This window comes from Callithrix jacchus, chromosome 5 (genome assembly GCF_049354715.1).
Source record: "Callithrix jacchus isolate 240 chromosome 5, calJac240_pri, whole genome shotgun sequence".
Lineage (NCBI taxonomy): Eukaryota > Metazoa > Chordata > Mammalia > Primates > Cebidae > Callithrix > Callithrix jacchus.
Genome location: NC_133506.1, coordinates 37,085,763 through 37,113,190, shown reverse-complemented (window position 1 = coordinate 37,113,190; position 27,428 = coordinate 37,085,763). Strand labels below are relative to the sequence as shown.

General features: G+C 43.7%; 1 long non-coding RNA gene across 2 annotated transcripts in view; it reads right to left on the bottom strand.

The window, feature by feature from the left end:
- Positions 1-26,552, bottom strand: part of LOC118153980 (uncharacterized) — a 357,355-nt gene extending 330,803 nt beyond the window's left edge. For both annotated transcript variants that reach the window (XR_013535179.1, XR_013535180.1), the window contains exon 1: positions 26,455-26,552. This is a non-coding gene — a long non-coding RNA (uncharacterized LOC118153980). The remainder of the gene's footprint in view (positions 1-26,454) is intronic.
- Positions 26,553-27,428: the final 876 nt, after the last annotated feature.

The following is a 27,428-nucleotide window of genomic DNA, read 5'->3' as shown; positions in this document are numbered from 1 at the left end:
AATTTCACTTTTGAGGCAAACTCATTCATTCCACCCTAGTCTCAGCCCTGAACCAGGGGCAGTGCCCAGTTCCTACAAAGAGGAAGGCAATTATCTCTACCCAAATAGACCCAGGAACTTCCCAGAGGAAGCAAAGCCTGAGGTTACTCCCAAGAAGTCAGTAGGAAATGAACAGAACAAGGCAGGGCTCAGCATATCAAGCAAAGGGAACAGCATGTGCAAAGACTCAGAGATATGAAACAGCTGACTCCTAAACTGAGCGGTAAAAAGGAACTGAGGGGTTGATTTTGGAAAGGGAGGTAGAGGCCAACTACCCAGGGCCTCAAGTGCCAGACTGGGCAGCTCAGACTGCCCTGTGGGTGACTGGGAATTTAGAGGCTTTGAAGCAGGGAACAGACATCACCATCAAATTCAATGTATTTAACAAATAGTGATTCCACAACTACTGTGTTCCAAGTTGTGATCTAACATTATGTGCCAGGCTGTCTATGGCAACAACTCTATGAGGTAGGTCTATCTGGCAGATGAGGAAACCGAGGCACAGAGAGTATGAGTGACTTGCCCAAGTTCCCATAAGTAAGAAGAGCCAGATCTAGGATTTAAACCAGACAGCCTACCTCTGGAGTTCCCATTCCTAACCACTATACTTGGCTACTTCCTACCCACTCAAATTTTAGAGCGAATGCTTGGCCAAAGTACTGATGAGCCAGAAGTCAGAAATCTGGGGGTTTGGAAGCGTGCACAGGGAACGCAGCAGGAGACTGGTCGAAGAGGCTTTTCTGAGTTGTGGAGGGAGATGCAGGTGGCATTAACTGGGCAGGGACATCAGTGCAAGAAGTGTAGGTATGGAATGCATCAACCCCACAGACAAGGGAGAAGCCAAGCGGGTAGCTCAGACATGGAGGGAGGCTGGGAGCCAGCCTTAGGAGAATGGAGCCTAATGGGGTCGGGGAGGATGGTTAGTACTGGAAGAAAGACAGCAGCAAAGGGGGTTGCAGAGCACAAAGCAAAAGTATATTTTGCAAAGGATGGGAGATGCCAGGGAAATGAGGATTATCATTGATGCTGCCTTCCTGTGACCATGGAAAGCATGGTATATAGGACAAAGAGCACCCGCCATGTAAGCAGGCAGTAAGAATTGCAGCACCCTGGGGAAGAGCGACAACTGTGAAGAGCAGGAAGTGAATGGAACATACTGTAGAGCCAAGAAGGTTTGTATGCAGTGGAAAGGCAAGAGGAAGAGCCAGTGGTGGGGCATGATGCTTCATAAGGGGGTGAAGGGGAAATACAAATGCCCATGATCCTCACACTCAACCAGATTGCCCATGCCAGGCAGGGCTGTGGCTACAGGGGACAAAAAGTAGAAGGGCCATTGAAGCATTTCTAGTCAACACTGCCCATTGCATAGATGGGGACTTTCACTCACCTCCGTATGCCAAAGGATGCTTATTGCAAAGGCTTCTGTCTGGCTGCAAGAGACACGATGCTTTCAGAAATAGCCCTCAACCAAGGATGGCGTGGAAGTGGGTGAATGAATTCCCAGGTTCCTCATCGCTCAGGTAGGATAATTCTGAGGTGTATATCCCCCAGGTTCCTTAGAAGAATTGTGCTCTGGTTGCTCTGAGAGTAACCTGCTTGGTAGCACATAGTTTATTGCCTTCCTTCCTTTTCCTATCTTACTTTTTTTCTTACTGGGGCTTCCTCTTATCACCTCCCAAATAAACTACTTGCATTTTATTCCTGGGTCCGCTTCTGGGGTATCTAAGGCAGGGAAACTGGGACCCAGAGAGGGAAATAAATTTGCCCTTAGTCACAGAGTTTCTCGGTGTAGAGCGGTGCTCAAGCCAAATATCCCAACTTCAAATTCAGCAAAGGGCAGAAATTCAAAGCACAAAATATGTAAACCGCAAAGATTTGATCTCACCAGCTGCAGAGATTTCTTATTATCCAATCTCCGCCTTTCCTGTAAGAGGCTTCGGTCTCTATCCCCCTTGTCATTCACTGCAGTACCTCCCAGTGTGAGGAGTAAACTTCCTTGCCCCATTGAAAGAAGGCCTGGCCATGTGAGCAGCTTTGATCAATGAAACGTGAACAGGGGTGATATATGCCAATTCTGAGCAGAAGCCTTAACAGCCATGCCAGTTCCACCAGTTTTCTTGCTTTTGTTTTCTTCTGCCGTGGGTAGTATGTCCCAGACAGAGGCTACTCTTTGAGCCTGGATCCTGTAATAAAGACAGGTAAATAGGGCAGGGCACAGTGGCTTATGCCTGTAATCCCAGCACTTTGGGAGGTCAAGGCGGGTGAATCACAAGGTCAGGAGTTTGAGACCAGCCTGGCCAACATGGTGAAACCCCATCTCTACTAAAAATACAAAAATCATCTGGGTGTAGTGGCAGGCACCTGTAATCCCAGCTACTTGGGAGGCTGAGGCAGGAGAATCCCTTGAACCTGGGAGATGGAGGTTACAGTGAGGTGAGAATGCACCACTGCACTCCAGCCAGGCAAAAGAGTGAGAGTCCATCTCAAAAAAAAAAAAAAAAAAAAGGTAAAGTAAAGCAGCTGATCCATAAGTGGCATAAAATAGAAGCAAAACACTCTTGTGATTTTCACTGAGATTGGTGGACTATTTGTTATCACCACATATTGGCTATATTACCTAAAATAAGTAACTAAACCTCTGTGAGCCTTCATTTCATCACCTGTAAAAATAGCACTAATAATAATAGCATCCAATTAATGGAATTTTGGGGGGGGGTTACACAAGACTTAGCATGGGGGCGTGGTGGTTCACGCCTGTAATCCCAGCATTTCCGGAGGCCAAGGTGGGTAGATTACCTAAGGTCAGGAGTTCAAGTCCAGCCTGGCCAATATGGCAAAACCCCATCTCTACTAAAAATACAAACATTAGTCAGGCGTGCTGGCGGGCACCTGTAGTCCCAGCTACCCAGGAGGTGGAGGTTGCAGAAAGATGAGATCGCACCACCACACTCTAGTCTGGGCTAGAGTCCATCTCAAAAAAAAAAAAAAGAGCACACTGCCTGGCACAGAGTAAATGCCCAATAAATATTAGTCGTTAAGTTTACTATGTTCTTCTCTGCCCCTCTAAGAGATTTCTTCAGAAAGCAAGTTCCACAGAGAAAATATTTAGCTCCTGCAGGGCTCACCCCTGGCTTGTTTGTTAAAGGTACTTACATTCTCTTCCTCGTGATCCTGCTCAAAAGTGTTTTGCCCCCATCACAATGTCACAAGAAGCACCAAGCAGGCCTGAGTCCCAGCAGGCCTGCATGCGGGAAACCCATAGCAGTTAATGAATCCCCATGGAGAGGTCCGGATTAGCCCTGGTTTAATACCCTGAGATGGCAGGGAGTCATTTATCCATGAGCTATGGCCTCTCCCTGTTGCCTGTGCATTACGAGTTATTTATGAGGCAATTTGCACAGTTTCACACTGGCTGGCCATTATGCTGCTGTCTGCTAACCACTAGGAGGGTTGCTGAACCCAGAGACAAAATGGTCCTCCCACTGCCTCAGCATTGCCAGTGACAATGAGCCAGTGATTCCTCCTAGTGCAACATGTTTGCTCATTGGGGAGGGAACAGGGACGAAAGTCTGATCAAGTGAAATCCTGCCACATTTGCAGCTAGCAAGTCTGAATGCACCTGCGAGCTTGTCATGAAAGGCCAAACTCTAGAAAGTGGGGGGTGGGGGGAAGGCTGCTGGGAAAACCACCGCTTGCAGAGAAGGATTATTTTAACATGTACTCTGAAAGAAGAGCAGGCAGACTATCATGGCAGGGAGACCACCTTGGACTACTGTGATGAGAAAATGTCAAAATCCAGTGACGTGTTTTGCACATGGCTTGACACACAGAAAATTCTCAGTAAAAGTTACCTGCTGTTATCATGATTATGATCCTGCATCCCAGCTGGTTCCCACCATCTTGGATGTCATGCTCTAATTCCCTGGTCAGTTTGCTACCACCCGTTCAGCCCATGGGTACAGAAGCTGTTGATTCCAGCTACATGGGCTTCATTAACTGTACAGAAGATCTTCCTACAAAGAAGCTAATATCTGAAAGACAACTCAAAATCCACATATTCGTATTCATCCAAATACACAATGCTGTCTACTGGTCATGATCTACATCACATAACTCTTAGACAAAACCTTGGGTCGTTATTTCTTGTCTGTTTTTCCCCATTACATCTTCCAGGTCTGAATGTTTTCCCATTCAATTTCAGTAGAATAAACAGACTAGTTATGAATAACAGCTAAAGTTTACTGAGTGCTTGCCTTGTGTCAGGCACCCTGAGAGCATCTTACATGCCTTCTCTTTTTTGTTGTTGTTTTTTTAAATGGAGTCTCGCTCTGTCACCAGACTGGGGTGCAGTGGTGCGATCTCGGCTCACTGCAACCTCTACCTCCCAGGTTCAAGCAATTCTTCTGCTCCAGCCTCCCGAGAAGCCGGGACTATAGGTGCATGCCACCACACCTAGCTAATGCCTTATCTCTTTTCATCTTCACAGCCACCTCGTAAAGTCTGGACTGTCATATTTCTAGTCAACAGGTCAGACTAAAGGGGTTAAGTAACTTGCCCAAGGTCACATAGCAAATAGGAAGGAACATCTAAGGTTTGAATCCAGGTAGTCTGATTGCAGGGCAGGAGTTTGTAGCAGTTGTTGAAGGGGCCACACCCATGTCTCCTTGAGCCTCACCATTTCAGGGCACGCCAACCAACTTCCATCTGTGTGGGCTGCCAGCAAAGCCAACTAAAAATGCCAGACCTCAACGCATGGTTGATGAAAGCGGGTGACTACCCCAGCTCCCTTGCTCATTGACAGGGATACCGCTGCAGTTCTGTTCTGGCTTAGAGTTCTCCAGTAGAATTAATCTTCTTTTGCCCAAGGTGGTCATCTGCCTGAGAACACATCCTACATAGACTTCCTTGTATTAGTTCATTCTCACCTGCTATGAAGAACTTCTTGAGACTAGGTAATTTATAAAGGAAAGAGATTTAATTGGCTCACAGTTCAGCATGGCTGGGGGCAGAGGGCCTTAGAACACTTACAGTCATGGTGAAAGGTGAAAGGGAAGCAAGGCACCTTCTCCACAAGGCGGCAGGAAGGAGAATGAAAGCAGAAGAAACACCAAATACTTGTAAAACCATCAGATCTCGTAAGAACTTACTATCACTGGAACAGCATGGGAGAAACCGCCCCACTGACTCAATTACCTCCACCTGGTCTCTCCCTGATATGTGAGGATTATGGGGATTATAATTCATGATGAGATTTGAGTGGGGACACAAAGCCTAACCAGATCACGTCCCTTCCCCGTCTCACCTCCCAGCATTTCCCACTGTGTTTTCTGGAATCCAGTCCCAAAAAGGAAACTTTCTTCCCTATCTCTGTTTCCAAGTCTTCATCAAGGGAAACACAAACTAAGACAATGATTTTCCCTCAAATCAGTTCAATTTATTTTCTTTTTTTCTGGAACCAAAACTTTTTATTCATTGAAGCTATTAAACTCCTGAGCAGTTTTCAGGATTCTATTCATTCCATGTGCAACTGTCCACAAAGGTCAGGGGCAGCTGGTAGGAGAGGTGGCTTTGCCTGACCTGTGCAGGCAGAGTGACAGTTCTACTTCTTCCTGCAGGACAAAAATAACTAGGGCCACAACTAGAAAAGGTTTCGAGCACACTGTCTGTTTCGCTTGTGGCTCAAACGCATTCAAATGGACCCAAACTACAAATGATTCCCATAATTATGACTCCCAAGTGTTCACTTTTCTGAGGCAGATAATCTTTGTTTTACTGACAACAACAAGATGATGGGTTTGCTGACAATCCTAGTTGCTACATAATGCAGGGGAAATTGAAGAGGCTAGAATAGAATCTGATTAAATTGAAGAAGCTGAGAGAAAGCAATATTCACTACCTTCAGTGAAAACCAGCCCCGAACGCCACAAGTTTTCCCAGGAAGAGAAAAACCCTCCCCCTCAGCAGGAACACAGTGCCCTTCCTCTCACATGCCTGTGCTGAATCCAGCCATCACAGGCAGCCAAGCCCCGGGGAGGTTGCTTCACTGTTCTGAGCCTCCCTTTCCTTATCCAAGAAACGGGAGTAATAGCACCTACCTCATTCATTCAACGACTTCTTATTGAACATCTACTATGTCCTCAACACAGGAATTAAAGGAGATCATGTATGTAAACAACCTGGCACATAAGAAGCACTCAGTAACGATTTTTTAACTTTTATTTTAGGATCGGGGTACACATGCAGGTTTGTTATACAGGTAAAATGTGTGCCATGAGGGTTTGATATACAGATTATTTTGACTCAAATCTTAAAGTAAAATCGTTTATCAAAGTTCTTTTATTTGATCCTCAAAACAAAACTATTTTTGTGGCTGCTCTTGTCTCCCTTTTATGGATGAATGAACCAAGACTAAGAGAAATCAAGTCTATCAATGACTTGACCAGTGTTACACAGTCAGAATTTGTACCCAGAGCTTTTGATTTTTAAGACCAGGTATCTTCCCACCCTTCAGTGTTTGGGGCTCCCTGGACTATAAAAGAAGCACTCCCTGAGAGAATAGAGCACGCAGCAGGGGTCAGCAAACATTTTCTGCAAAGGTCCAGACAGCAAATACTTTAGGCTTTGTGGCCATGTGGTCTCTGTTCCAACTACTCGACTCTGCCAGGGTGGCCCAAATGTAGCCATAATGTAATGTAAACAGGTTAGCATGATTATGTTCTAATAAAACTTTATTTACAAAAACAGGCAATGGGCAAGATTTCACCTGTAGTTTGCCAATCTCTGGTATGGACAGAAAAAAACCTGAGCTTTGGAGCCAGCCAATCCGAGATTCAAATTCCAGCTCAGACAAGACTAAATGTTGCTCTCAGGCCATCTAAGTTTTCTAAGACTTGGTTTCGTCTCTGGTCAAATAGGAATGGTAATATTTACTTTGCAGGGTCTGTCAGGGGTTCAGGGTAGGGGCTGGTGCCCAAGCCCTACCATTCACTCCTCATCCCCTCCTGGATTGCTGCCAAGGAACTGTCACCCAAGGGTCAATAGACAGGTAAGAAACAGAGCCCCAGCTTCAGGCACACACGAAGTATTCAGATACAAGCTTCTCTAGATAAAGGGCAACTAGAGGTCACAAAGGAGTCCCCAGATTTAAGTGAGGCCTCCTACCTCCTGCCCCAAAATCTAAATCTTGGGTTTTGCATGCTCACCTATGGAAAGAAATCTATGTGACCAGGTCTTCCAAGCAAACCCTGAGCCCACAGACCCTACCAGCTATGTAGCAAGAACAGCCAGTCTCCACTTCCCAGGGGCAGGCAGAGCAGAGACACTGCTCACTAACATGCAGAGGCCTTGCTTACTAGCAAGCGGTGGCCCAGTGAACATTAAGCTGTAACCAATTGGGTTAGCAACCAGTGAGGGGGCTGCAGGAGAGTCTGGAAGCCCCTTCTAGGCCAAGGGGGCAGTGTGGGGCAGAAAGGAAGCAGCCTTGCCCCAGGAGGTTATTGTGAACCATGGAACCTGGCACAGAGTAGGTACCCTCGAGGTGAGTCCTCTGGAAGCAGAACCTGGGACAGGGATTCAGATGCATGTGATATATCAAGGGAACATTCTCAGAAGAAATCTGTAAGGGAGGGAAGGAAGTAGAAGAGGGAAGGAAGAGTGTAGTAAGGATGGGATTTGGGGTAAAATCTAGCCTTGGCCTGATCCGTTGGGAACTCTGGAGAATAAATCACACCACAGTGTTGACCTGCCTTCAGGTCTGACATTTTGTATACCCGTATCAGTCACTGACACACCAGGGAGGTGGAGGAGTCAACCTCCCACTATTGCCAGATGATGTACCTTTAATCATTCAGGGTCAATTCTTAGGTAAGTTCTTAGGTAGAAACCATCAGCTATAGCACTCCCAGTAGCTGAGGGATGATGGGCGCACTCCCCAGGAAAGGAGCTCTGAGCAGGGCACCAACAGCAGTAACCCCAAAAGGCATGACTGGCTTTCTCATTAGCACCACTGTTCCCAATATCAGAGCCTCCCAAGCGTTATGAGCATTCCTGAGGCTTTAGACCTATACTCCTGAGGGCCTGCTTAATGTGCTGGAGTCTTTCCCAAATCAATCACCATTTAAAGGGTAAAACATCCTTCAGAATCCCAAAACAGATAAAGCTAACTGTAAGACTCCTCTGCTAATCCCCCTAAGGTACCCCTCTCCTATTGCAGAAGGACTCCTCTACTTCTGCCCAATTTCCCTATTCAGAGAACTGATGGTCTCTTCCAGGCCCCACCCTCTGAAAAATCTGGTCTCCAAGATGGTTTTGTTCATTTGCCTCCACTCAAACCTCTGATTTTCTCTCAGTATACTCCATTCGCCCTGCTTCCCTTTCTTCAGCCTCCTCCTATCATAAAAACCACTTTCTTTCTTCCCATCCATAACTAAAGTCTCATTTTATTCCAACCCAAAGGGGAGACACCAGGGACCTTTTACAGACAGGGGTGCTCATGGAACCGTTGCTCTCTTCTCTTTCTCCCCATCTTCCTGCAACAAGGTTCTCCAGGGAATGACAATGAAATGGCCTTTGCCATAAACAGAAGAGATTTCTCAGCTATTGTCTTATCTTCACCCATGCATCACTGGCTGTCAGTCTGACAAGAATTTGAAGAAGGAAGAACAAAGTCTGAGTATTCACATATGGAAACTCATCTCAACCCACCCTTACCCCAAATCCTCATGTCCCCCATCAAGAAGATCTAATGGACACTGTTTCATCAATCTAAGGACGTGTTGTCAGATTCACCAGGAGCTGGAGAGGATACGTTTTGCAACCAGGGGAAGAAAAGAAAGAAAGAAACAAAAAAACAAATCTTGCCTTGTGTGAGAGAAATATGAGTATTTATGTACATGCTAATGAAATCCGCTCAGTCGTCATATGCAGAGTAAAGAGGCTGATGTTCTAGACACTGACACTAAACAAAAGCTGCTTTCAAAACACACTGCAGGCTGGGTGTAGACTGGCTCACCCCTGTAATCCCAGCACTTTGGGAAGCCAAGGCAAGTGGATCACTTGAGGTCCAGAGTTCAAGACCAGCCTGGTCAACATGGTGAAACCCTGTCTCTACCAAAAATACAAAAATTAACCAGGCGTGGTGGTGCATGTCTGTAATCCAGCTACTTGGGAGGCTGAGGCACGAGAATCGCTTGAATCCAGGAGGCAGAAGTTGCAGTGAGCCAAGATCACACCACTGCACTCCAGCCTGGGCGGCAGAGCGAGACTCTGTCTCAAAAAAATAAAAATAAAAACCACAATGCATTATGCAGGCTCCTGACAAAACCAAATAATCATTTCTGGTTGTTTTATATTCAAATTAACTCTACAAATATTCAGCCAACACCTGCTGTGTGCCCAGCATTGGGCAACAGTCTAGAATACAAAGATGGATAAGAAGGAGGTCACAGACTGCCAAGGGAAATCAGTGCATAAAAACAAAACAGACTACGACACAGCTCATGCTGTTGTCAGGGCAGAAAGACAGGTAGAAGGCAGTTGCTGCCTCGGCCTGAGGAGTTCATCTCCTCAGGGGCTGTTGACGGGGGAGCTGGGTCTATAAAGAGAAGGAATTCACAGGAGGAGAACATTTCTTCAACAGCATGAAGGCAGGAAAGAGCATGGTTTCAAAGGGCAAGTATTTGAGGGAGATGAAATATCACCAGTGTGGGAAGAGGGGAAGATCATTTTCATCATCCTTGTATTTGTAAATGCCTTATATGAGCAGGGCTTTCATCTGTCCCGCACCATCTCCAGCACTTAGAGCAGGGCCAACAGAATGTCCTTAATAAATATTTATTTTTAAAAGTGAACAGATGAATAAATCAATGAATAGGGCACTTGCAACCTGAGTTTGTGGAGCACTTGACACTAGTACACACCTTTTATATTATGGCTTTATTCATTAGAATAACACTATTATACAAATAAACCCAGTATTTGCAATATATTCATATAGTAGAAATTTGCCTCTCACTCACTTAAAAGTCCAATGCAAGTATCCATGGCTGGCAGCTGGTTTTCTTCGCCATGTTGATTTAAGGACCCGAGGTCCTTCTTGTAGCTGTACCCTCCCCCAGGGACCTCAGTGTCCTCTGTTTCCAGCCAGCAGAAGCAGAAAGAAAACGTAGGAAGCCCCACCAGTTTCTTAAAAGCCTCAGCTCAGAGGCATCACTGCCATTCACATCCCATTGGGGAGAACTGGTCAAGAGGCCTCATTTAAATAGAAGTGCAGGTGGAATGTAGAATTTCTGACTACACAGGCACCTCTCAGTGACAACACCAACACTATACCACAGAAAGCAGAGTTTGTGGTGAACATAGTGCTGTCTCAGTCACAACAGCCCTGGGCTCAGTCAGGTTAAACCATTTATCCAAGAACATATCACTCACTAGTGGTGTAATCATCCCTTCGGTTTAAGAAGCGACTAAGTTCCTTCCTTCCCCTGCCCTCCCTTATGCTAATTTTCCAAGCACTAAAGTCAGAAGGTGACATTTCCTGACCTTGTTCAAGATTCTGAAGAACTTTCCTATCAGAATCCTACAGCTTTATAAACAGAGATTTGTTTATTCTGTTCTTGGAGAGAACACAAGAGAAGCCAAGTTTTGTTTTGTTTTGTTTTGAAACATTGTCTTGCTCTCTCACCCAGGCTGGACCACAGTGGCATGATTTCGGCTCACTGCAACCTCTGCCTCCCAGGTTCAAGCGATTCTCCTGCCTCAGCCTCCCAAGTAGCTGGGATTACAGACATGGGCCACCATACTTGACTAATTTTTGTATTTTTAGTAGAGACAGGGTTTCACCATATTGGCCAGCTGGTCTCAAACTCCTGACCTCAGGTGATCCACCCACCTTGACCTCCCAAAGTGCTGAGATTACAGGCTTGAGCCATTGCACCCAGCCAAGCCAAGTTTTTTAACTGAAGGACCAAGAGGAAAATGTGTTAGAATTTTCCCAGGAATAGAGGACACCAATCAGAGCAGAAGATATAAAGCCAGAAGAAAAGGGGGTTTGAGATTTGGGAAAAGCAATACAACCAGGAGCATCTGACAAGTTTGTTTCCATCCACAGCAAACCCCACAACACCACCACCAAAATAACAACAGCTAACGTTGATTTAGCACCTACTGTAAACTAGGCATGTAGCCAAGTGCTTTAGAATCATTCTCTCATTTAATCTTTAGAAAATGCAGTATGAAGTAGCTACTGCCATTTTTATGTTTGATATAAAGAAATTCAGGCTCAGAAATACTAAGCAACTAGCCAGGGTGACCCAGCCAGTCAACGCAATGGTGGGATTTGAGAAGTCTGGAGCCAGAGCCCAATCTTTTCACCTTCTGCTGTCTTTACAATTAGAATCTGCTCTTCTGTGGCCATCGCCACACCAGTGAGTTCACAGGTTCTACAGGACCTCAGCTGTCAAACTCCTAAAAATAGGGCCGGTAGGCCAGGTTGGAAGGTAGACAATCTAAGAGGTGTGGTTGGCAAAGGTTGTCACCTTTAGTGATGACCTAACATCTTGTTTCCAGAAGGCCTATACCTGGGAAGGTAGAACTATGTTGACTTAGAAGCTGGCATGCCTTCTTGTGTTCTACCGAGACAAAAGGACATCTTGAAGCCTCGTAGTCAGTACCTTCTGGATCACAGCAGGGTTTGGCCCACTTCCCCTGACATGCCTGTTTTGCCTCCAACACATGAATATTTTTTTCCTTCGGTCTTCTTGCAACAAACTGTGCTATACTTCTAAGCCAAACAGTGTGACATACATTCAAATTACCGTCTTCACTTATGATGATTCAGGCCTCTTAAGTAACCAATCATTGTGACATTGAATGAGCTTAATTATCAGGGCACTTCAGTGCATAAATAATCATGAACGCCCTGTTAGCCAGGCTGAAAGTTCTAACTGAATCCAGCAGTCTGGTCTCATCTGGTAAAAAAAAAATAAATATAATAAAAATAAATAAATTCTCTGGAATTTGGTACTGATGCTTTATCCTGCATTGCCAGGGTGACTGGAAGGGTCTTCCCGGAGGAGCTGCAAACCCCTCAGGCTGACTCTTTTTACGAAGACCCACGTCTCTTCTCTTCAACAGGCAACTTGACTAAAGAGCAGAAAATATGGATAATTTTTAAAATAACTTATTCAATGTAAGCATTTCTTTTCAAAGTGCTTTTGAACATACCATCTCATTTAATCCACTCCAGGACTGTAGAGGTTTCAGCCTCCTACACAGAGCTTGGAGCTTAATCAATATTAATTGAATGAATGGCAATCTAGAGATGAGAAATCTAGATTTCAGAAGTTACATGGCTACCGGGCACAGTTGCTGACACCTGTAATCCCAACACTTTGAGAGGCCTAGCTGGGCAATCACTCGAGGTCAAGAGTTCGAGGCCTGCCTGGTCCAACATGATGAAACCCTGTCTCTACTAAAAATACAAAAAATTAGCCAGGCGTGGTGATACCTATAATCCCAGCTACTCGAGAGGCTGAGTAAGGAGAATTTCTTGAACCTGGGAGGCAAAGACGACAGTGAGCTTCAGCCTGGGCAAGACAGCAGGACTCCATCTTAAAAAATAAAAATTTAAAAAAGTTACATGGCTGTGGCTGGGTAGGGGCAGTAGCTCATGCCTGTAATCCCAGCACTTTGGGAGGCCAAGGGGGTGGATCACTTGAAATGACCATAGATCAGGCCAACATGGTGAAGTGGCCAACATGGAGAGACCAGCCTGGCCAATGTGGTGAAACCCCATCTCTACAAAATACAAAAATTGTCAGGCACAGTGGTGCATGACTATAGTCCCAGCTACTTTGGAGGCTACGGCACAAGAAACACTTGAACCTGGAAGGTGGAAGCTGCAGTGAGCTGAGATCACACCACTGCACTCCAGCCTGGGCTACAGAGCAAGTCTTTGTCTCAAAAAGAAAAAAAAAAGAAGTAACATGGCTGGTCCATGCTGACCCAGTCAGTCTGCAGCAGCCTCACCCTTAATCTCAAGTCTGCCAATTCAGTGATCAGACAGACAATCTGAGATTAATCATGCAAGCAGCATCCTTGCCATAGCTTATCTTTCCAGACCTAGGCCACCAACCTTGAACAGGCCCCGAGACTCACGTTCTTCCAGCTCTACCATCTGCCCAGGGTGCCAGGACAGACCTGAGGACCACCCAAGAACTACAGCAGCAATGTATGGTCAAAAGTCCAGGCACTCAGGTCCTTATACCTCCCAAAGCATCCTCTCAATTTTCTCTTTGACAACAACCTCCTCCTCTAGGTTCCAAAGGTAAGAGTCTCTCTAGCTATCTGCCCCTTCTGTACTATCTAACCTAGCATTTCTTGACCTTTTTTGTCCAAGTACTACTCTGGTAACCTGTTGAAGCCTATGAATTGCTTCTTAGAATACTATTTTTAAATGCTCAAAATAAAAAAACAATGGGTGACAAAGGAAACCAAAGGTATTAAAATACACTCATCAAAATGTTTTTAAAATGTGCTATAAGAATATATGGGCTTCCTTATTAATGCATTAAACAAGATATACCAGAGAGCCTAATAACATCCATAATTTCAAAGTAGTGATGAGTATGAATGATGTTTGAGATATCTGCAATGACTCTGATGTTAAATTAAAACAGCTGTGTTTTTTTACTGGTAACAAAGTCACAGACACTGTTAATACTACTGTAATTTGGTGCCTACATTCAGTAACTGAAAGAAATGGTAATTTCAATTAGATTTTAGTGACAAATAGAAATATAATATTTACCCTTCTGCGTTCACAAACTCCCAAAATTCTATCAAAGACCTTTCAGTGGACCCCAAGTTAAGAACCCCTGCTCTGATCCTGAATTCACCAGTACCCATCCCCTCCGGTCTCAGAGAAGGATGGAAGAAAGAGCTGCCTACGTCATCATAATTAAGCAGGCTACCCCATAGCCATCTTCAAACAGGGTCCTTGAGCCTCAGCATTGCAGAAACCCACCTCCACTTGTTCTCCTCTAGGCTGTCTCCTAGGGCCTTGGCTTCCTACCTCACATTAGTGTTAGTCTTCCTTTTGTCATTTCCCTTTTTACCAACTTTTCTCTTTAGTTGTACACAAATCACACCCTACTATTTTTAGCCTTTGACTCACATCATCCCCCATTACAACATCTTCACTTAGAGACTCACAGTGCCTACCACATTTTTGACAATCACAAAAATGAACTCAAGATGGATTAAAGACTTAAACTAAAACCTAAAATCATAAAAACCCTAGAAGACAACCTAGGCAATACCATTCAGGACACAGGCATGGGCAAGGACTTCATGATTAAAACACCAAAAGCAATGGCAACAAAAGCCAACATGAACTAATAGGATCTAATTAAGCTAAAGAGCTTCTGCACAGCAAAAGAAGCTATCATCAGAGTGAACAGGCAACCTACAGAATGGGAGAAAATTTTTGCTGTCTATCCATCTGACAAAGGTCTAATATCCAGAATCTACAGGGAACTTAAATTTACAAAAAAAAAAAAAAAAACAACCCCATCAAAAAGTGGGTAAAGGATATGAACAGACACTTCTCAAAAGAAGACATTGATCCAGCCAACAAACATATGAAAAAAACTTCATCATCACTGGTCATTAGAGAAATGCAAATCAAAACCACAATGAGATACCACCTCATGCCAGTTAGAATGGCGATCATTAAAAAGTCAGGAAACAACAGATGCTGGAGAGGATGTGAAGAAATAACACTTTTACACTGTTGGTAGGAGTGTAAATTAGTTCAACCATTGTGGGAGATAGTGTAGAGATTCCTCAAGAATCTAGAACCAGAAATACCATTGGACCCAGCAATCCCATTACTGGGTATATACTGAAAGGATTATAAATTATTCTACTATAAAGACACGGGCACACATATGTTTATTGCAGCACTATTTACAATAGCAAAGACTTGGAACCTACCCAAATGCCCATCATAGAGTGGCACATATACACCATGCAGCCATAAGAAGAATGAGTTCATGTCCTTTGCAGGGACATGGATGAAGCTGGAAACCATCATTCTCAGCAAACTAACACAGGAACAGAAAACCAAACAACATGTGCTCTCACCCATAAGTGGGAGTTGAACAATGAGAACACATGGACACAGGGAAGGGAACATCACACAGTGGGCCTGTCGGGGTTTTGCGGGTAAAGGGAGGGAGAACATTGGGACAAATACCTAATGCATGTGGGGCTTAAAACCTAGATAATGGGTTGATGGGTTCAGCAAACCACCATGGCACATGTATGCCTATGTAACAAACCTGTACGTTCTGCACATGTATCCCAGAACTTAAAGTATAGTGATTAAAAAAAAAAAAGTATGTGTTCAGGTCTCAACTTAGGGAAACTTCAAAATGAAAGGAAGCCAATAGGAAGTGTGCTGGAGAATTAATTATTAAATAATTGATAGGCCAAGTGTATGCAAAAGAGGAAATAGAGACGTCTCCAGCCCCTGAAGACACTGGGAAGTAGAAAAGTACTTGCTCTCTTGACAATGTAGAGACTAAAAACAAACTTTGGAAATTATCTGAGCATATGCTTGGGCACTTTCCAACTCAGTTTCTTTTGCAATTTACATTTGAGCAAGGGGTGATGTTGATTGGATCTCTTCATGAGCTCTCTTGGCTTTTACAACTTGAAGTCACGGAAAGCACATAGACCTACATCGCCTGTTCCCACTGCTCCCAGATGTGTGTGCAAAATAGCCATTGTCTATTACTATTTATTATTATTTGTTTTGAGGGCATTCGAGGTTGTACAAATAATTTTCCATTTTTAATTAGGGAACAAATGTTTCTAAAAACTCTTTGAACCAACGAAACTCTCACAGAAATGGGCAGGAAGAAAAGAAGATCTCACATGGCTATCAGAATAGCACCACATAATAAAAGCAGCTAATATCTATAGCTAGAGTCTAGAACTTCATAACAAAAATAGCTAACACGTACGTTCAGGCTATGCCTTACATGTAGTTTCTCCTGTAGTTCTCACAAGAACACTGTGAGATAACTGCCATTTTATCCTCATTTTACAGATAAGAAAATGGGGCTCAAGGAAGGGAATTAACTTACTTAACTTCACATGACTACCATCATAGAATCAAGACATAGGAAAACACTCTGCTATACCTCTCCCAATTTACTAGTTCTTTGGAGAAAAAATTAAGCTAGATGCCTATCTCACTCTTTACCCACACACACAAATCAGACAATCAAAGATGTAAAAATAAAAAGGGTATGCAGAAGAATATCATAAGGAAATCTAGGTAAATCATTTCATAACTACAGGATGGTGAAGCCATTTTTAAAACATGTCAAGAACAGAAACCAAACAAGAAAGACTGACAGATTGTACTACATAAAAATGTAGGGGTGGACGCAGTGGCTCACACCTGTAATTCCAGCACTTTGGGAGGTCAAGGCAGGTGGATCACTTGAGGTCAGGAGTTCAAGACCAGCCTGGCCAACATGGCAAAACCCCATCTCTACTAAGAATACAAATACTAGCCATGCTTGCAGGCATGGTGGTAGGTGTCTGCAATCCCAACTATGCGGGAGGCTGAGGCAGGAAAATCACTTGAACCCAGGAGTCGAAGGCTGCAGTGAGCTGAGATCCACTTAGTGGATCCACTGAGTGAATGCCATTGCACTCCAACCTCAGCAACAGAGTGAGATTCTGTCTCCAAAAAAAAAAAAAAAAAAATATATATATATATATATATATATATATATATATATATATATATATAAACCTTCTGTGTAACCAATAAATAAACTTGGAAAAATGTTTTCAATATATGTTACAGACAAAAGGTTAGCATTACTCATAGAGACATAAAACTTTTACCAAAAAAATTGGTGAATAACAGGAAGTGCTAACTCACAAAAGACATAAAAATCATTAGTGAACATGTGACTTTTCTAATATAATAGTAAGAGTTATAGTAAGGATTTAATGTAGCAGCATAAGAAAACTCAACCTTATTGTTGATTTCTGCTACTTAAGAGAAGCACGTCTTTCTCAAGCCCAGAAGTTAATCGGGTCTTTTATGGTCCTAAGGTCCGGACCTTGGAAGTCTATACCATTAAACTGCACTTGGGAAAATAAGGAGAGAGAAGGAGAGACCAGAGACAGAAGCTGGAGAAAGAGTGGACTAATGCTGGGGTGAGAGGAAATGTTTGCCTAGAATGTCTTAGGTCAAGTTTCCCAGGAGCAGAGCCTGAGATGGGGATTCGAGTGCGAATTTCTCATTGAGGGAGAGTTCTCAGGTAAACATTGTAAGCAAAAAAACAGTAGGGAAAACTAAGCCTAAAGCAAGTAGAAGGAAGTACTACAAATTACAGTAGAAATTAGTGAAAGAACAAATTTTAAAAGGCAATCAACAAAAGCAAAGTTGATTATTTGAAAAGATGAACAAAACTGACAAACTGTTAGCTAAAAATAGAAAAGAAAGAAACAGACTCAAGTTACTAAAATCAAGAATGAAAGAAGAGACATGACTAACGGCCTTGCAGGAAGAAAAAGGATTACATGGTAGTATTATGAACAAATGTATGACTAACGGCCTTGCAGGAAGAAAAAGGATTACATGGTAGTATTATGAACAAATGTATGGCAACATAGTAGATACATGAAAAAGACAAACTATCAAAACTTAAGAAATAGAAAGTTTGAGTAGATCTATAATAAGTCAAGAGACTGAATTTGTAAGTTAAAAACATCTCACAAAGAAAAGCCCAGACCCACATGGCTTTACGGGTGAACTCTACCAAACATTTAAAGAATAAGTAAAACCATTTCTTCACAAACTCTTTCAAAAATTAGAAGAGGTAACACTTTCCAACTCATCCTAAGAGGCCACCATTACCCTGCTACCCAAACCAGATGAAGATATCACAAGAAAAGAAAACTATAGGCCAATTGCTCTAATGAATACAGACACAGAACATGCTCAAACAAACACTAGCAAACTAAATCCAGCAATATATAAAAAGGATCATATTACCATGACTTAGCATGTGAAAATCAATTAATGTAAGGTACCATATCAATAAGGGACAAAAACCAACGATCCTCTCAAGAGATGGAGGGAAATCAAACATTTATCATAATAAATATACTTCATAAACAAGAAATAGAAAAGAATTTTCTCAACCTCATAAATGGCATCTATGAAAAACTCACAGCCAGCATCATAGTTAATAATGAAAGACTAAATACTTTCCCCCTAAGATCAGGAACAAGACAAGGATGTTCACTTCTATTCAACATTGTACTGAAGGTTCTAGCAAGACCAATTAGGCAAGAAAAAGAAAGAAAAGGCATCCAGATTGGAAAGTAGGAAGTAAATTATCTCAATTTAAGATGACAGAATCTTATATACAGAAAATCCTAAGAAAACCACTGAAAAACTTTTTGAATGAACAAATGTTTAGCAAAGTTTGAGGATATAAAATGAATATACAAAAATCAATTGTATTTATCGATTCAATGCTATTCCCATTAAACTATCATTGGCATTCTTCACAGAATTAGGAAAACTATTTGAAAATTCATATAGAACCAAAAAAAGAACCTGAACAGCCTAGATAATCCTAAGCAAAAAGAACAAATCTGGAGGCATCATGCAACCTAACTTCCAACTATACTATGTGCCTATGGTAACCAAAACAGCATGGTACTGGTACAAGAACAGACATATAAACCAATGGAACAAAATAGAGAATGCAGAAATAAGACCACACACCTACAACCATCTGATCTTTGACAAACATGACAAAACAAGCCATGAGGAAAGAGTTCCTATATAGCAAATGCAGAAAATTGAAACTGGACCCCTGCCTTAAACATAAACAAAAATCAATTCAAGATGGATTAAAGAGTTAAACGTAAATCCCAAAACTGGAGGGGAAGGGAGGGGAGGGGAGGGGAGGGGCGGAGGGGAGGGGAGGGGAAGGGAGGGAAGGAGGGATGGAGAGAGGAAAGAAAGGAGGGAGGAAAGAAAGGAAGGGAGAAAAGGATCAATGTTTTTGTGATAATATCAAATTTGAATTCAAAGTAAAAAGATAAGGCCAGGCGCCATGGCTCACACCTGTAATCCTAGCACTTTGGGAGGCCAAGGCAGGAGGATTGTCTGAGCTCAGGAGTTCGAGATCAGCCTGGGCAACATGCTGAAAACCCCATCTCTACTGAAATACAAAAAATTAGCTGGGCATGGCAGCATTTGCATGTAGTCCCAGCTACTCAGGAGGCTGAGGCAGAAGAATTGCTTGAACCCAGGAGGTGGAGGTTGCAGTGAGCCAAGATCACACCACTGCACTCCAGCCTGGGCAACAGAGCAAGACTCTGCACCAAAATCTCAGAAATCACCACTAAAGAACTTATCCATGTAACCAGAAACCACCTGTCCTCCAAAACTATTGAAATTTTTAAAAAAGGAGGAAAAAAAGAAACGGCACATAACAGATCCTTCAAAAATACCATGAAATCAAATAACAAAAAGCTGGCACAAAAGTTGACACAAACAAAAAAAAGCAAGCATAATAAGTAAGAAACATCTCTTGAACAACTTTTGTTTCAAACAAAAATCAGAAACCAAAACTGCACTAAGCTATATGCTCCACCAGTTCTAAGACCTGGTTGCTCCTTTCAAGTGTTTCACAAACTATATTTTTACAGAAGGGTAACTAGATGCTAGATTTGCTAGGTGTGTTGCTGGCACCAGCAGGTATCGAAATTCATCTGTGTCCCTGTATTTGCTCTGGTATATTTATTTGTGCTTTGATTACTGTTTATTTATGTCCATTTATTCCTAAACCACTGTGACATCTACTCTTATATTTTATTTATCTAGAAGTTCATGTTCATTCTTTCTGTTTAGAAATTCTAGCATTAAAGGCAATGAATTTTCCACTGATAATTGCTGTCGTTGCGTCTCAGAAGACATATTTTAAAGGTTTTTTTCCTGATTATAAAAGTAACACATTATTTTTGTAAAGATAAAAGTAAATATTCAGGAATATATAAGTTAAATGAGAAAGTCCTTTCTTTTCTGTAATTTCACTCCCTACCGCAACCTGCCCTGACCCCCAATCCCACAACCAATACCTTAACTAATTTGACAATTTGGCGAATATTCCTTCAAAACTTTTCTAGGCTATTATTTGTGCATACGTATATAACAATTTCTTTTCAGCAGAAATTGAATCATACTTTCATACTTTACATAAAATTAGTTCTTTTCACTTAAGCATATGAATGATAACTCTCCATATTAGTACAGATAGGTTTCTCACAATGACAACATAATTGTGTGGCTGTAGTTATATGCATTTAACAAGTTCCCTCTTGATTAGCATTTCAGTTGTTTACAATTTTGGATAATACAGACTCTGCCGCAATAAACATTCTTATACATCTTTGCACACTTGTACGAATATATATATTAGTGTAAGGTTTGTAGTTTTCTCATGATTATCTCTCAGGTACCACACGAGCTTGCTTAGGATTGCAAACAAGGTTGTCTAAGACAACAACCCTCATTTTAAAGTAGCATGACTGAATAAACAACAGGAAATGCCTACTTAATATGGTTTTATATGGTTTCAGGGTAGGTGGCAATGGAAGAATTGGAAAAGAAATACAGGAAGGGAGCTGAATGAAATTATTTTAAAAAGAAACTCAAAGGAAGGAGGATTTCAGATCTTATAATGTATGAAACCAACTTTGTAGGTTTCAAAACGTTTGGGGTGCTACAGACTAACTTGCACCTACTGACTCTTCTCTCAGTAAAAACTCACATACAAATAGCTTTGACAGTTCTGCTAGCCAATGTCGGTACATAAACGCAACCATGCACCAAGAAGAAAAAGCCTAGGATGAAAACAAGCAAGAAAAACTTCTCGAATGTTTTCCCTACTCTCACTATTGCCAAGGGGGCTGAGCCCACCTACGGTGGGGAGTGGAAAAAGGTGTTAACACAACCAAGTAATCCTAACTGGAGTGGACAGAAGGAATAATCAAAGATAATAGAATTTAATTAATTTGAAAATAGAACTCAGCTAGTTATTTTTCAAAAGCTCCAGGAGTTTTTATTTCCAAAAATATTAAAAACTAAGTCGATAAACCAGTATAGGCTCGGGCTGAGCAAAGTCTACCCTGGCATATATGAAAAAATATTAGTGGCATTCAGGGCAAGATGTGATGAGAGATAATTCTGGAAGCAGACAGGTATCGAACCAAGGAGAGTCTTGTGCATTACACTAAAGAATGTAGATCCTATCCACAGGACAACTGGGACTGCTTTACTGCTTTGCACTTTCTTTTTTTTTTTTTTTTTTTAAGAAACATAGTCTTACTCTGTTGTCCAGTCTGAAGTGCAGTCGCATGATAGTAGTTCACTACAACCTCAAACTTTTGGGCTCAAGCAATTACATTTTTCTATTTTTTGTAGAGACAGAGTCTGACTATGTTGCCCAGGCTGGTTTCAAACACCTGGCCTCCAGCAATCCTCCCACCTTAGCCTCCCAAAGTGCTGGTATTACAGGCATGAGTCTAAGCAGATTTTCACCTTTTAAGCAGAGGAGTAGCATGATTACTTTTTACTCTTGGAGCAACTGCAGTGAAAAGTAGGATGGAGGAGGAAATTTTGAGGCAGAGAAAATAGATAAGAGACTATAGCAATTCTCTAAATGAGGATTAAGGAGGAGCAGCATGGACATTGGCAATGAATAAAGAACATGGTTCTTAGAGAAACTAAGAAATAGGGAAGTATAAAAGGACATTCAGTTTCATTGTTAGATAAATGTTTTCTTATCTATAAAATGAGAATAATTTTCAAAATAGTTATTGTAAAGATGATAAAAGTGGGTTTGTTTAAAGTTATACCCTGTCTTTGTTTCAGCAAAGGTTTACTGCAGCTGAATTACAGTAATGGATGTTGCCTTAATCCGTTTGTGCTGCTGTGACAGAACACCTGAGGTTGGGTAATTTATAAAGAAGAGAAATGGCTTTCTCACAGTCCTGGAGGTTTGGAAGTCCAAGATCAAGACACCAGCATCTGGTGTCTGGTGAGGGCCTTCTTGCTGTGTCCTCACACAGCAGAAGGTAGAAGGACGAAAAGGAGATAAATGCTGTGTCCACACATGGCAAAAAAGCACAAGAGAACAAACTGACTCCTACAAGCTCTTTTCGTAGCAGCATTAATTCATTCATGAGTCAGAAGCCTCATGACCTAAACACCCCTCCATGAGGCCCGAGCTCCCAACACTGTTTCACTGAAGATTACGTTTCCAACACATTAATTTGGGGGACACATTCACACCATAGCAGATATTAACACACTATAAAATGCACCATGAATGCACACTATTGCCATTTATTACTAGCATTGGCACATCCATAAATGCCCATGAGTTTAGAGACTGTGAGTTTGCCATGCTGTGCAGGGCAGGGCAGGGCAGAGGGGCAGCTTGGTGGGCTCTGCCCGGCAGATGATTCCAAGGCCAAGGTTTATTAAACAAATCTTGGAGTTGTGAGTTCCGTGGGTCTGAAATCAGGGCATTCTGTCAATCAGACCCTGCACCTGACACACTGTATGTATTTTATTTCACTTTATTTTCAGAACAAGGTTTTTTTTTTAAGACTTTATGAGAAAATGCAAAGCTTTTTCCACTTATGAGGTTTATTAGCCTCATCCATGGAAGTCAGAGAGGCCCACACTGACTTCTCTGTGCTTTCCCAATGATGCATAATTCTGTCTGCAAGGGCAGAGCTGCAGTTCAACAGCAATATGTCCACAGCAGCTCTGTCCAGCTGCAGCCCATGCAGGGGTTTGACAGCTGCCTGGTTGGGGGTGGGCATGACTAGCAGGTGGAGCTTCTGTGGGAAGAGCAAGCTCTATCTCTTCTTTGTGTGGTTATTCATTCTCTCTTTCCTTTTGTCCCTGGCAGTCCCAGGGTCCCTCCCTTCCCTTCACAGGACCCCGATGGTGGCTCTCATGCTCTTCTTGGTGGTCATCCCTACTCTCAGTTATGCTGACCCCTTCTGCCCTTCCCAGTGGCCTCAGTCAGCTGCCACGTTGTAGCTCAGTCTTGCAGCTATGGTGGGACCTCTCCCCATGAGGCTACAGCTCTCTCATTAGGCTCACAAGAAATGGATACTGAATTTTCAGTTCTTTGCTGACAAGTTAGGTAGACGGACTTTAAAGCTGTCACCATCCATTGTCCCCTGAGCATCATCTTTAAAGGAAAAAAGATGCTGCTGGACCAATCAAACATTTGACAAATTTTCCCAGGGTCACCTTTAACTAGTCACCTACTCTCACCTTTGATAGCCAGCTACCTCTCTGGCTCCCAACTTGGCTTAATCCTAAACATGGGGTTTCTGGCTGCCCCAGGAGTGGTTCAGTCGAGTAAGTCTTGTTAGGACCCCCACAGCTTGCACCTGGTGGGCTGAAGGTCGTGACCCCACATAATCACCTGGCCCAACCTTGACTTTGCGTCTACCAAGTCCTATTGTGTTCACCCAAACCCCCTCTCCAGCCAGCACTCACACACACACCCCTCCCAGGAGTCTGGCTGCCCTGGGTGACAAGTCACCAGTAACAGGGATGTTTAAGGACAGAACTTGGGCAGCAAGTTCTACTGAGACAGTAGGAAGAATAAAAGAAGTCAGATTCTGTGGGTTAAAATGCTAGGGCATTGAATATAAATGCCTGAACTCTGGATGAAGTCAGGGCCATGGAAATATGGAAGTGGAGCAAACAGAGCCCAGTCAGAGCAGGGAAGGAGCAGGGGAGGGGCTGAACACAGGTCACAAATCTCGCTGAGGCTTTTAACTTCTGATCATGGGCTAGCAGGTGAAGGGTTCATAGGTGAGTCCTGCCAGCTTCAAAGGTGGAGGGTGGGTTTGCTGCCAACAGTTAAGCGGTACCAGGAACAGGGTCCAAGCCCCTGGGCGCTGCCTAGAGAAGAATTCCCAGGGTAGTCATGACCCTCATCAAGGCTGGTGCTGCCACTCTTCCCAGGCTGACCCCCTTGGCAAGTCCCAGAATAGGAATCAGCATCAAGAACCTAGAAAACCAAGACTTAGAAGCCCCGGAGGGTTCCAAAGTGTCAGAGCAGTATTCCCCAAGGCACATGCTCAGAGCTCACCAGATGTAAGGAAATGGCAGCTCAGGAGGCAAGGAGGCCAGCCCCCAGTCAGGGTCACTCCCTCCACCCCCTCTGACCCTATCACTGTGGTCACCTGAAGGCAGCCTGGGAGACCCAGGGGACCAGGGCTGTTAGCAACTTATAGACCAGCCTTGGGGTTGGCTCTATCAGAGTCAGGCTAGGATAGGTGTTCAACCCCAGTCCTAAATGACTGTGTGTTCATAGAGATTTGCTGAGAGAACTAGAGATGGCTAGCTAGAAGCCGCTAGTACACACCACACCGCTCTCACAGAGAGGAGACAGAGTGGCAGTGAACACTAGCTCTTCATGTGGGTTGTCCAGGAGGTGACACTGGGATTCATCAAGGAGGCAACAGCACCTACAGAGAGCATAGAGGAGTGACATAAGGCAGCCGTCCACCTGAGATCCACACAGAACCAAGGAAAGCTCCCTACCACGGGAAAGGGTGAGTGAGGAGAACCCCCTCAGGGACCCACACTTCCACCATGGAACTCTGCAATCCTGTACACAGGAGATTCCCCCATGACCTCCCCAGGGCTGCAGATGAACACAGAACCACCTGGAGTCTGGGCAGAGCCGCTGCTCAGGCCCATGTGAAGCTCCAGGGCATTGGATCCCTGAGCACCCCAATACCAGCTGCCTTAGCCCCTCCAATCAGGAAGGACAGGCTTTTTCACATGCCCTAGGATAGGGGTCAGGTCCATGGTACTGCGGAGCAGAAGGACTGCAGGCCCTGCCTTTCCAGCTCCTCACCAGGAAAGGACCACTGGCCTGGGCCACGAGGACAGCCACCCTAACTCCTGCCTGAGCACTCTGGCCAATCATGACTCTGCCTTTTCCTGGGAAGCAGCGCCAGAGGTAATCCTACAGGCCTGCTGCACTGCCCCCTGAGGAGAGGCCAGACTGTTTTCTGGGAGATCCCATGCCTGTGCTGCTCCTCACCAGGCAGGGTCTCCCAATTTGGGCCGGCAGCACAGCCACCCACCCCTGCTTAATCACTCCTATCTGCCACAGCTCTGTTTCTCTAGGGTGGAGCTCCCAGAGGCAACTGACTGGCCCTCAGCCATGGATCTGGCACTGGGATCCCTGGCCCTACTGCCATCAGGCTGCAGAGAGAACAAAAAGCATGAGTGCCTTCACTGGAGCCTTGGGCACACCAGCAGCTGCCCTATAGAGGCAGCCAGAGTGTTTTCCTCTTTCCAAGATCCCCCTACCTTTCCAAGTGGGCTTGCTGCCTTCTGGCTTCCACTACACCCACACTGCCCTGCATGGGCATTTCAGCTTTGGCCCAGAACCCTACTTAAAACCCTACTCCCACAGCATGTGATCTTCCCTCGTACTCCCACCACAAAAGCACCCTGTCTGACCTCACCTGAGAGTTCAGCTAGTGACCCAGGGACCAGCCCAATCCTTCTCATCACAGCCAGCACCTGAGCCCCCAGCTCCCAATCCAGCCCCATCAGGACTTACACACAGTGTCTAGCCAGGCATCTAGGGGCCAGGGAGTTAGACAACTACCTAAACCCATTCCAGTTCTGCTGGCATCTGACCACTTCCTCCAGGGCCTGAGGTTAGACTGGCCCCATCAGCCAATGCCACCATGACCAACAAACCCCTGCACAGGCCCAAAGATGGAGCCCTCCAACTGTCTTACACAAAGAAGTAGCACTATCACATGGGAGAAGAGGGAAGCCACAAAACATCTGTATTAGGTTAAGTGACAAAGTTCTGCCCCAAAAACCACTCCCACAGATAATCACAAATTAGTCAGTCCCCAAGGCTCTCCACCACGTTGTGGTCCAGAGACAGGCTATGATGCACATCTGATTTAGGAGTCATGAGCTCTGGAACAGAAGTGAGGCAGAACAGCAGTCCACATTCCTGCCTATCAAGGATGAGGAGCTGGTGCAACCCCCCACCCCACCCCATGAAGAGACCTCAGCTCATTTCACTAGGAGCTTCTCCCAGCTACACTTATCAGGGAAGGTGCCTACACTCATCACAGGAATATTCATGAGCAAGCCAGGGGCTCCAACTCTGCCTCACTATGTCACCCCACCCCTATGGAACAGGAAGCACATGGCAGGGAGCACTCTTCAGTCCAGCCCATCACCTAAAACAGCAGAGAGCATCTCACCGTAAACAAAGATCAGGTACATACCCATCTGTTTGCACATGCTGGCTCTCACCCATAAGCGCCATCTACTGGTCCATATGCTGAACTGCACAGCCCCGTATAACACCTACTGATGGAAGTGCGTAGGGTCGTAGAAGCAAAGCCAGAAAACCCTACCCAACATACCCTACAGTCAGGCCCTCTAGCAAAGTGGAAGAAAGAAAGAAAAAATAAGAAGAAGAAGATAAGGAAAGAAGGGGGGAAGCCTATCATCATGAAAATAATTACAAAAGTCAGAAGGGCCAACATCTCCAAATGAGAAGTAACTAACATAAGAATTCTGGCACCATGAAAAATCTGCATACTGTAATACCACCAGAGGATCACATTGGCTCTCTAGCAATAGTCCACAATCAAAATGGAAACTCAGAAGTATCAGATAAAGAATTCAAAGCATGGATTACAAAAGAACTCAGTGATTTTCAAGTTGAGGTTTAAAATCAATGTAAAGAAACCAGTAAAAGAATCCAGGAAATGAAGGACGAGATAAACACCTTAAAAGAAACTAATCAGAGCTTCCGGAGTTAAAAATTCAGTTAAGGAATGTCAAAACACAAATGACAACTTTGTCAACACACTGGATCAAATCAGAGCTTGAAGACTGGTCCTTTGAGCTAACCCAGTCAGACAAAAATAAACCCAAAAAAAAATTTTAATGAACAAAGTCTTCGAGATGTATAGAGTTGTATAAAATTACCAAATCTACAAATTATTGGTGTTCCTGAGAGAGAAGGAGAAAAAGGTAACAACCCAGAAAACATATTTGAAGGAATAATTCATGAAAATTTCCCTAATCTTTTTAGAGATATAGGCATTCAGATACAAGAAATCCAGAGAACATTTGCAAGATACTACACAAAATGAGCATCACCAAAGCATATAGTCACCAGACAGTTGAATCTTAACAAAAAAATCTTAAAGGCAGCTACAGAAAAAGTCAGGTCACATACAAAGGGAAC